This window comes from Podarcis liolepis (assembly GCF_965112155.1).
Source record: "Podarcis liolepis genome assembly, chromosome: 14".
Taxonomy (NCBI): Eukaryota; Metazoa; Chordata; class Lepidosauria; order Squamata; family Lacertidae; genus Podarcis; species Podarcis liolepis.
This window is the reverse complement of record NC_139569.1, coordinates 10,934,651-10,946,809: the sequence shown is the minus strand read 5'-3', so window position 1 is coordinate 10,946,809 and position 12,159 is coordinate 10,934,651. Positions and strand designations below refer to the sequence as shown.

Below are 12,159 nucleotides of genomic sequence, written 5' to 3'. Positions count from 1 at the left end.
CTAGTACTGCTGTAAAACAGTTTATGGAACTCAAACTGTTTTCAGAAATATGGATAAGCCTGCAGTTTGGTCCGGGAAAAATCGGTCTTAAATATCCTTACATAATTTGCGTAGATATAAAATATAAATTTCAGCAATCTGAAAGCAAATCAGTTAATTAAAAAGGTTAATTAGGAGACAGCTCTAATTATTCATTTCCCAGTAAATTTAAGCTATACTACGCAAATTAAAAATATTTAGGCAGTATTTTATGCCACTCTTGACTCAACATGTGTATTCTAAGTCAAAACTGGAGATAGCAAAAACCGCTTTCAACCATGCTTGTTAAGACTGCCACTTCAGTAAAAAAAATTACCAACACTTAGCCCACCCCTTTTAAAATTTGTAACCAAACTGATGGTTCCTTACTCTAGTTCACCAACTGAACTAGATATTGGAAAGCAAAATAAACAGGCAAAAAAGTAGCACATTTTCTACTTTTAAAAGTAGGCAGTCTTCCACATCTTCCCAACATCTCTACTTAGGCCCTTGTGTACAGAAGCTCATGCATAGTTTATACAATACTGAAAGATGAAGCAGTGTTTCTGGTTGCTGCCTAGAGAACCAGAAGTAATTTCCAGGCCACTGTTCTGCACACACTCCCTGCCTGTGCCACCTTTATGCTGAAGAACTATTGCAATATTTATTCCACTCATGCTTCTCTCAGGTCATGCGGCCCGAGTGTCACACAGCTGCAAAAGCCACCTGCCACTGTTTGTGTTGCCATTGTCTGTGCCACCTCCCCCAGATCTCATCATTCTTCCTGAAAAGGATTTGAACTCCTTCCCTTTTCATCCTCTCTCTCTCTTTCTCTTTCTTTCTTTTATTTTTGGCTAAGTAAAACAACAACAACAAAAAGTTTCTTCTCGCTGCCTTTTTAAAATTATTTTTTCTGGCAACAATGCAAATGGGAATCCCAGGTGGCTCTAGCTAATTACCCATGTGCTTTGGGAACCTAATGCCACCTATTGTTAATGCAGTAGAGTCTTCAGCCACAAAGTCACTTCATATGCTAATCAGAGGCAGGCTGATCCCTAGCTAATACCTCAGTCTGTTGAGGAGTACTGATCTTATGAAGAAGAAGAAGAAGAGTTTGGATTTGATATCCCGCCTTTCACTCCCTTTTAAGGAGTCTCAAAGCGGCTAACATTCTCCTTTCCCTTCCTCCCCCACAACAAACACTCTGTGAGGTGAGTGGGGCTGAGAGACTTCAAAGAAGTGTGACTGGCCCAAGGTCACCCAGCAGCAGAGGAGAGGGAGGGATGGAGGGAGGGAGATGGTACAAAAATATAAGTTGTGCGAGGAGTCCAACAAGAAACTGAATTTTCCTCCCTCCTTCCCCTGCTTCTATCACTACTGCTGCAAATTAGTTTGAACATTAAAAGAAAACAGGAAGAAAAATAATAATTCTGTTTCAATCAACTTTAGAAAACATTCAAGAATAATCCAGTCAAAACATTTTCAGTCTTCCAATTCAGAGTATGCAGAGGCTGTCTGGTATGCCACAACAGAACAATTAAGCCTTAGACTAGAAGCCAGGGTTCATTCAGAGCCATGTCTATAAAGCTTGTTTTATATCAGCTAACCAGCTATGTTTTGTTGCTTTATGCTGTGCTCCTCACTTGCGCAATTTTTGCTTATGTGTGCAGGGACCCGGAACATAACCCCTGCGTAAGTGGGGGAGGGGGGATGCCTGTATTTCCTCTACGCAAGCAAAGATAAAAGTACACCATGTGTGAAAACAACCTGTGTATACTGTCACCAAATGTTTATAGAAGCCACAGAATACTATGGCTTCCAATCATTAACATGCAGGGAAAAGACACCTTGCTAGTACTTCACAAGAATGTACATATTCGTTTCCTCCCCATACTTGTAAGGCGGTCCCTGCCTGTTTAGAGGCTTATCTAGTCCAGCTTCCTTTCCCTACAACAGGGGTTTTCAACCCTGGGGTGTCTTGAATGATGGTTGGGTGCCAGGGGCAACACTGCTCTCCATCCCTCTTTTCTTCCCTCTCTCCTCTTATGCCCTCTTGCTTGTCTGACTCCCAAAGGCTTGCACAGCTGATTGCTGCAGCAGCCCTGGCTACAAGCTTCCCAGGCGAATGGGGGCTGGCCAGGGGGTGCTGGTTGCCAGGAGCTCAGGCAGCCTCGGAGTAAGCAAGTAAGAGTGTGAGGGAGCCCAGCCAGCCCACCAGCCCTTGCTGCTGGGAATGGGAGGCCAGGCAGGCACTGTTCTCGCCTTTCTTGTGCTTGCTGTGTGCAATGCCTGCCCACTGCTGCCATTGCTGCTTCCCAAAGTAAGGTGCTGGCCTCACATTCACCTTTCTCCAGTATCTGTCAGGCCGCTAAGGCTGGGGACATCTTCCTCCCAGGCCCCTGGGGGGCAGTGTGAGAAGGCACCTCTCTTTAGGGTGGGTGGGGAAGCTCAGAGACCAGGGGTGGTAGTGGCTGCTGCTCCCGAGGAGAGGGGAGAGGAGGCTGAGGGAGTACTCAACAAGGAAGGGTGTTCAAAAAAGGGTGCGGGGCTGCTGGCTCTGCAGGCAAGGATTGACATAACTGGCTCCTAAATCCCACAGGGGTGGCGCAGAAAGAATGTAGTTGGTCAAGGGAGCCATAGACTCAAAAAGGTTGAAAACCTCTGCCCTAGAAGAATTAGCTAGAGACCTCTAGTAAGCCAAGAGGCAAGGCATGCGGACAACAGATCTCTCTGACAGCTCCCTAGAAACTGGTACAGAGGTATCTGAACCAGAAAACAGCAAGCAGTCGTGACCATAGCATTATCCTTCATGAATCTGTTCAAACCGCTTAAAAAACCATCTAAGCTAGTTGTAGCCACCACATCATTTAAATTAAATTCTGTAAGGTAACTACGGTTGACATTCATCCGTCTCAGGAGACAATGGAAGAGTGCACCTTCGGGGGATGAAGTCAAACCGTTGGAGAGTTACAGGGCCTGCTGTGGCTGTAGAGACTGATACAAGAGAGGCATGTTTTGTTGCAGCTAGGGCAAATGAAGGTATCCGGTTGTGCTGGTGCAGGCGTACCAAGGTGTCTCTTCTTTCTGCACTCCTCCCAGCGGTCCTTCCTCCTCTGGTCACTGTTGCAGATACACAACCTGACTGATCATCTGCAGGCACTGTCGTCATCTGCAAGGGGATTCCCACATGGTGAAGTTAATGTTGCCAGGCTTCATGTCACATTTGCGTACATCTTTGTAACACAGAGTTGGTCTGCCAACAGGCCTGGTGTCTGAAGCCAGCCTCCCACAGAGCATGTCTTCCATTCTGTGTAAATGACCAAGCCAGCGTAGACGTCGCTGAGACAGGAGTGCAAACATGCTAGGAATGTCAGCTTGGGAGAGCACATCTTTGTTTGAGACTGTGTCTTGCCATGTGATGCCCCAAATCTTCCTGACACAGCGCATGTGGAAGGCTTAGAGGCGTCACTCCTGGCAGGTGTAAGCTGCCCACGTCTCAGTACCATAAAGCAAGTGCTCAACACAGAAGCCTGGTAGACATTCATCTGGGTATTGATCATTAGCATCCCATTCTCCCATACCCTTTTGGAGAGGCAAGCTGTTGCTGTAGCCGCCTTGCCAATACGCATATCCAACTCAGCATAGATAACTTGCATCAACCAAGTGTCACACAGCTATGCATTATGTGAAATACATATTTTTGTCTCTACTGAAACTCCTCCCCTGCCCTTTAATTTCATTGGAGGACCCCACGTTCCAATGTTAAAAGAAAAAACCCTTCTCCTTACTCACTTTCCCCCACACCATGCATAATGCTGTAATTCTTGATAATGTCCTTCCTACTAGCCTTTCTTTCTAAACTAAACAACAACAATAATAACCACCTCCAATTCACAGGAGAGGTACTTCAGATTTGTGAACAGCATGTCAGCCTTCTCTGAATATTCTCTCGTTCTACAAATTCTAAGATTTTATCATCTTACAATGTGACAACCAGAACTGTATGCCAACCATGGTCACATCTGTATAAAGCCATAAATTAGAATTTTATTTCTGAACCTTTTTTCTAACTTTCCCAAGCATAAAATTTACCACCCGTACCACTTGCCACACATCAGTTCTCATTTTCATGCCATTCACCACAACCAATATATCTTTCCAGTTAACTCGTGAAAAATTGTGTTATCAACCAGTTTGGCCATCTTACTGTACTCCCTGAACCCCAGGTCATTTAAAAGGCAATGGCCCCAATACAGATGTCTGGGAAACCTCACTTCTTACTACACATTGTGAGGCTTGTCCATTTTTCCTACTCCCTACTCTCTGCTTTCTGTTCTTTAACAGTTACTAAACCATAAGAGGACCCATCCTCTTATCCATAACTGCTAAGTTTATTCAGAAGCCTTTACGTAAGGGACTTTGTCAAAAGCTTTTTGAAAGTTCAATGACTGTACAGTCTTTGGCCTGGATCACTCCTATCCACATGCTTGATGACACTTTCAAAGAACAGTAAAAGGTTACTGAGAAGCTCCTACCTTTACTCATGTAAATAAGCATCAATCTGCAGGAAACAGGCATACAGAATTTTAAAGAAAGGTTACAGGAAGTCCAGCATTTTGAATTTTCTATTTCAAAGGTGTGAACCTTTGTGAGCCATTCTGACCAACAGGCAGTATATAAATGAACTGTAACAATAACAGAATGCTCTGAAGAGGGAGGAGTGTGCATGAAATAGGGCAGGTAGATTGCCAGATGAGTGCTCCTGAGCTATTCTACCCACACCAACCAGTACATGCATAAAACTTGATGATGAGGTGTACTATCAATGTCACAAGCACTAAACAACAAGCCACCCAGAGTACATTTATGCAACCTCATTCCTTATGACATTTAATCTTTATAACTGCCTGATTTCTTTTAAGCATTTCCCAATAATATTTAAATTTTCTTGGTTTGCAGTGATAGCAATCTCTGGTAAGATACTTTGCATTTTCATTGCAACAAAATATTGAGAAATGCAATTTCCTCTGGGGTTCTGTTGCTCTTGTGGACAATAACTGGATTACCTGCAATATATGAACAATTACACTTCAAACCACCCTCTTCCAAAATAAAAGGATTGTGATCATTTCTTACATTGCCTCTTCAGTCTGTAACAATTACTATACTTTCAGGTGATTGGGGGCTGGGGGGAGAATCAGACTTGCAATACTGGGATATTCAAAAATTCAGATTTAAGAAACACTTATGCACAGCTAAGCAGGACATAGGAATTCAGCTCTCGGATAAAGAATAGGGAAAACCTGTTATACAAAATGGGCTTTGTTAACAGTTTCAAGTAATAAAAAGTTGATCATGTAATTTCCTGTTCATAAGAACATGGCCTAAGTAGCATATACATCTAGCACAAAAATCCCCAAACTGAAGACAAAGTAAATAAATAATAATGGGGAAGGGAAGGGAGATGATACCCTAAGATTAGGTATGAAGATAAGTATCCCAGGCTTCTCTTCAGATACAAGAGTGCATAAAATAAAAACATAAATGTTTAGAATTCTGTGTTGCACAGTATTCTTAATCACGTTGACGAATATAATTCACAGGTAGTGTAATCAATCAAAATTTTAAGCTAATCAATGTATTACTGGACATTTCGAAACGGCAAACTTTCTTCCAAAATTGAACAATAGGGCCTGTAGATATTTTTAAGAAGCTGATGGACCAAACATGACAGACATAAACAAAATGTCTCTAGCTTGCCAGGGGGTTGGGTGGGGGGAAGATTGAGAGAACACCCTCTGCCACCATTGCCTTCCCAGTCCCACTTCAACACCCCTTTTGCAGAACACAGCTGGCTCTAGGGAAAAGGGCCATCTTGAATACTCTCCCCGCCCCCAACAGTAAGGGAAAGAGCAAACAGCAGAATGTACAGCAGCACAGGAGAGAAAGGAGGATGGGTGAAGAAGGACTGTTTAGCCAAAGGAGGATGAAACTCTCCCCTCCAACCTACCACCTGCCCCCAACATTCCACCTGTGAAATTTCATGCGCCTTTGGGAAACCTATAATAGAGTCTATACAAGGAAATATACAAGCCTAGAATGTGACAGATAAAGAAATAATGAGGTAAAGGGGAGGAAAGCATTTCTTCTCAATTATTTCTTACCAAAAAGGATTAAAACAGATTCACTAATGCCTACTGCAGGCAAGCCATGTCGTCTGAATAGCCAACAATATATACAAACGAAAACATGTGGAGGGGCTGTCCAAATAACAGCAATTGTATCTGTATGCAATGCTGATGAATCAGTATGTAAGATAATACACTGAGAAATGGTTGGAAGCAGGTATGTATCCCTACTTCCCTCAAGAAAAGTACTTTAGTGGAAGAAATCATTTTTTTCCTGTCAAATGTAGCCCTAAACCCCCAACTCTCTGGGCACATAGTTTTAGATACTTTTAAATCTTGACACAGACAAAATTTGAAGGCTCAGTAGAAGACATTATTAAAAAACATGCCTTCAGAAATAAAGATCAGTCATTTCCCCTTATGCTTTGAATTTCAGGAGCTCCCCCCCCCCTTACTATGGCACAGAAGCTTTCATGGAGTCAAAAGACTTTTCAGAGGCACTGAGGGTAGAATTTAATGTTTTCCATCTAGGCGTACATTGCAGGTTGCCAGATGGAGCAATCCTCCTTTCCCTCCATGCACTGTTCTGGGGGTCCTCCTGACACACACACCTGAGGCAATTTGGGAAGGCACAGGAGTAGGAGAGAAGGGAAAGTCCATGTGCAGGGCTTCCACTGGCAGGGCTGGTTAGGTGAATCTCTCCCTAAATACTTTTAAGGGCAGCAAAATACAGTATGGTAAACTGCAAATCTCAGAATAAAACTTTCAGCAATCAATTAAACCATCTCCAAACAACTTGACCATTCTTGGGGTGCAGGTATGGCTTCACACGCCATCCCTGCTATTCAGTATGGATGGAGCTTCTGTTTTCTATTATATGTTAACTATTTCTTTGAACCTACATCGTGTATTTTATGCATTGTGACTTGCTTGTATTTCTGTTGATTATAGTTTGATAATTATTTATTGTACTTTCTAAATTTCTATTTAATTATTATTTGCTGATATTTTGAGAGTCAATTTTATTGTGTACAGTACTATTATATTCTAATGGATTGTTGAATGTTACTTTATTTTATATAAGTTGTTTATTTTAAACCTATGTTTTATTATGGTGTTTTCTCTATTGGATTGGATTATTATGTGACCTTTGATGTATATTTTGTTGTTGTAAACCACCTTGTGTATAGCAATATAGAAAAGCGGTATACAAATTAAAAGTGGAATGAAATGAAATACATTTTAGCCACACAACCCCAACGTTACACATGTGAAACTTTTTCATTATTTATGCAATAGGCTTCTAGAAACAGACATTTCAAAACATTAACACAGTATGGCAAAAGCAATTATGAAGCTGAGGGGAAACTTGTTGCCATATATGTAGGTTGAAAATGTCCAGTATTATTTATAAAGTGCCAGCAACTAAGGACTATACAAAGAGAGGCAAGCCCTGCCCACAATTATACAGACAAATAAGAACAGGAATTGTAACACCAGAAAGGAGCCAAAAGAGATACTGGGTTAGCAGAGAGGATTGATTTAAAATGACAAGATGTTTGATTTAAATCACATTTCCACCGATGCTTCCTGTCTTTTCATATATTTGTACAATGGTGCAAATCTGACCACTAAATCATGTTAATTGACACTGTTTCTCACAATCTTATATGAATACAGGAACCTGTACACTGGGAAATTTCATCTTTTCTTCTTTCTAGTGTTGTTCTTTTCTTTTCCACTCTGCCTTGGTCCACCCCCACCCTCAAAAACCAAAACAGCAAAACAAGAATGAAATATATACTGGACTGATACGTAAAAATAAGATAGGGGCAAGTAGAGTAGCTAATTTTCATCAGATCAAAATTAAATACCTATGGTTTGTAAATATTCATATTTGAGAAACCATCTGGAAGAGTCATTGCTTCAGTTTAGAAATTAACTGTAAGGCTAATAAGTTTAAATCAAGATTTAATATTAACTTAATTAGTATTTGAGAAGCTTTGTATATGAAAAAAGCTTTGGGGGGAAAATCTATTTTTAAATATAAGAAACTATTTTTAAAAACATTAAATTTTATTCACCCTGTTGGGTAGGTCTGAAGAAAAGGAGATTAACAACAAAGAAAGTGACATGGATATCTGAAAATGCTTATCTTTGCCCCTTATTTCTTGGGAAATAGATGAATAAACCTTAGAGTCTATCTTCATCAATGAACCACCAGAATGAAGCAGATGTGTAGGTGTCAGCAAAAGTTGAAGTGATGAAAAATAAACAAAGGTGATATACTGTAAAAAAAAAAAAAAGGTAGAGTAAGAGGAGACAGGCTAAAGGAAGTTAGGTGAGAGAGAAGAATATGACTAAAGTGAGAAACAGAAGAGCAAAGATAGAAGAAGTAGTTGAAGACAGAAAAAGACAACTACAACAGCTGGTCTTGTTCGCACATAACACGGAGCCAAATCATGGTTTAATGAGAACAAGCCAGTGTGTGAGTTTCCACTTTCTTCCTCCTCTGGTTCTGCTGCTGCTGTGCTACCTAAAACTAAGCCATAATTTGGCTTAGTGAGACATACAAGCCCAGGTTTCAGAGTTGTCTCCCCAAAATAAACCATGAACCCAGGCTCACATGTAATGCCAAGTGTTGAAACAGATAGTCCTATCTGAGGACTTTGATTCTTTTGGAAAATGCCAATGAGACACTGTGCCCCAGAAGTGCTGAATGTAACCCTCATCTTGACATGAACATAGAAAACTGGGCACTCAATGGTTCTCGACTCAGTTGCCATTAAGTCAGGCACTTGGCTGAGGTCAGCATACATGCTGCTTACAAATGTTTACAGACGCAACTGCAATGACAATAACCACAAATGCCAAATTACTAGGATTATTTTACAGGAGGTACTTTTGCTGAGTCACACGGAAGGTTCTAACGCGGAATTTATTTATTTTTTAGATTAGGTCTATAAAGGGCTTTTATAAACCTGTGAGGTACGGCTGACCCTAATGCCATTTGTAGCAATGTTAAAAGAGAGAGTAATCGGTCTATGATGAAAACAAACAAAAACTTCTTGTCATGCCCCATGATCCTTTCCCATGAGACTAGGAAAAAACAGGTTAAACATCTGCAGACATGACAATAAACAAATAAATTCAAACAGCATTTTGCTACTTTGACCCTAGCAACTTGTGTGCATGTTGTTTCAGCTTTGTCGGTCATTCCACAATAGGAGTCAAATTGCCCCCAAAAGATGAATGAATTAAAAGCACTGAATTGCCATAAAACAAAGGATGGGGCACTGAAATATTACATGGCATAGCTATGCACTATGTGGAGCATGAAGACTGGCACAAAAATTCTTTCGAATATTGTCGACTGTTGTCTAGATGCATTTAATCCCACCTGACGGTAGAGGGTTAAATTCCCTCGGTGCAAGGCAGCTTGCAATGTGAGCTGCTTTGATGGGGCTATACAGCTCTCAAAGACTGTAGATTGTTAGACAGACTTTTCACAGGTAAATGCAGAGATATCTTTTGTGCAAGTTGTGCACAGAACTGCTTGCTGCTGCAATCTGTAGCTCAGGGTAGTAATGCCACACTGGAATCAGAAGGAAAATAAAGCAGGGTATCTGTGTTCCCCTCTTAAAGCCACACACAGAGGAATATACAGGAAGTAGCAGCTCTTTTGGAACTCCTCCTTCCCAAAAAACACGAGGATGATGGGGCAAGCAAGTGTGCACTCAGCCCCACAAATCCAACTGTGATTAGTGCTGCAAGTCCATTGCCAGAGGTGCTCAATCTACACAGGTCTCGGCTGGTGATAATGGTACTATTTGCTTTAAGACCTACCGGTATCTGTTCTTGGGACTTTACCATAGGAACACATCCAATCTCAAGAAACTTGAGTCTATCCCATAGTCTGAGAATGACTGGGCTAACTTTTAAAGAGCTTGTAAAGAGAAATTAAAGGATAAGTGATTGAAAACAGAATAAGGACCAATAATTGAACACAGCTGCATCACCCACAATACTCATGAAAAATGAAAGGACATTTTTTCAAAATTGTGTATACTGAGTGACACACCAACACACACACACACACACACTCCAAAATCACTTTTGTATTTTTGGCAGAAGTTCTAGTCAACCCTGCGCTTACCATCATGTAACTTTGCAGTGCATGTGGAGTTCTAGCCAGATTGCCATAACAAAGCTTGGGGTGCCTGTTCCTACTGCCACTGAACCTTTGCTCCACCACCCTGCCAACTCATAGCTTAGAGGCGGCACAGGAAAGTTATTGTTCATTAGCTCCTGCAACACTGATAGCAAGGACAGTTAAATATTCTCATACAACCCCAGTCATTCCAGACCACTGACCACGCTTGTAGGGACTGATGGAAACTGTAGTTCAGTAATATCTGGAGAGCCAAAGATTCTCCAAACATGCTCTATACAGTATTATGTAGAATCTACATCATAGGTCAGCAAACTAAGGCCCAGGGCCTGGATAAGGCCCGCCAGGGTCGTAAATCCAGCCCGTGGAGCTTGCCGCCCGCTCGGTCAGGTTTAGCTCCAGGTTTAGCTCTGCGGAGAGGTACTTTTCCAGGACTACAAATCCCAACATGCTCTGAGGTTGCTCAGACTTCCATGACGCTGGCCAATCCGAAGCCTTAGCAACCTCAGGCCTCCCCTCCACTGGCCGGTTTGATGCAAGCTGGCGGCGAATAGCGACCCTTCCCAAGGCTTGCTGCTCCAATTGGGGCGAGGAACAGGGCATGCTAGCTCCGAGAAGTGAGGAGGAGAAGTGAAGGGGTGAGGAGAGAGTCTGCGAGGAGGGAGGAAGAGGAAGAGGACTCCTCTGTGCTGCTCGGCGGTGGCACATTAGCAGCATGGTCACGGACACCCCGGGGTAGGGGTCCTTCCCGGTGGGGTGGCTGTGACCCCTCCACGCAAGCTGACCCAGCGCCGGCATGGTGCCCTCTCCCCAGCTTAGCCTGCTCTGTCTGAACACGGTGAGTGGAGGTATCTCAGCCGCTCTGTCTCCGAAGGAAGGAGGGAGGGAAGGCGTGTGTGCGTGCGGATGCATACTGGCCAGCCACAAGTTCTGAGGGACAATGAACCAGCCCCCTGCAGAAAAAGTTTGCTGACCCCTGATACATGCACTGAAGAAGCTGGGTTTTGCTCACCTATCCTGCTCTTAGATCGTCCAGCTGTTTCCATTCTGAACTCAAATAGTCCCAAATCCATGAGTTTTGCTACCCTCTGAAAACTGGGGATATTTTTGTATTAATTGGGCTCCTGAAAAAATGTCAGGTGTGCCTTATTAGGTGGGGCATGTAATTGCAATCCTTTCCCCATCCACACAAAACCTTTAGACAGTTATAGTCAATTCTACACAGGGCACAAATGACTGACAGGCAGATCATCCATTATTTAAAAAGGGTCCAGAAGTAAAATTGTTTTATGCAAATCCTCTTTTCCTGGAAACTTCTAGCCATACCTGCCTTTCAAATTAGCCCTTCTTTAGGTCTAAAGTGAACATACAAATGATTAAAGGATAGAAATATGAAATAACCAAATTATAAAATCAGTGAAGAAATGCAGAAATCTGAAGAATTCCTTTTGAAGTCTGTCACAAGCTGAAGCAGAAAAAAAGAGCCACATGTTTCACTACAGACATAAAGTTAAGCAAACACTCTGATTTGGCTGTGTGATTTGTACCCGCACAACTCACTTGTAATGGAAACTGTAGGAGTTGAAACAGGATAAGCAAAACTCCAGAAGCTTTTTAGATTTTCTCCTATTGAGTCATTACATTTTCACACATTTGCTCCTTAGGATTAGTGTAAAAAGAACTCAAGTCTCCTGCTCTGAAGACTTCCAATGAAGATTCATTGTCTTAAGTATTTTAAGTGACAGGGGAGCGGACTGAAGTCAAAGTGCAGTCAAACTAATGGGGCAGATCAGAAAACAATAGAAAACAGATATGTGTTTAAACCTTGAAAAGGAAAAATGT

General features: G+C 42.0%; 1 protein-coding gene across 3 annotated transcripts in view; it reads right to left on the bottom strand.

Moving 5' to 3' along the window:
• USP22 (ubiquitin specific peptidase 22) overlaps nt 1-12,159 on the bottom strand; it is a 105,635-nt gene that overhangs the window by 45,187 nt on the left and 48,289 nt on the right. The gene's annotated exons all lie outside the window — the stretch shown is intronic.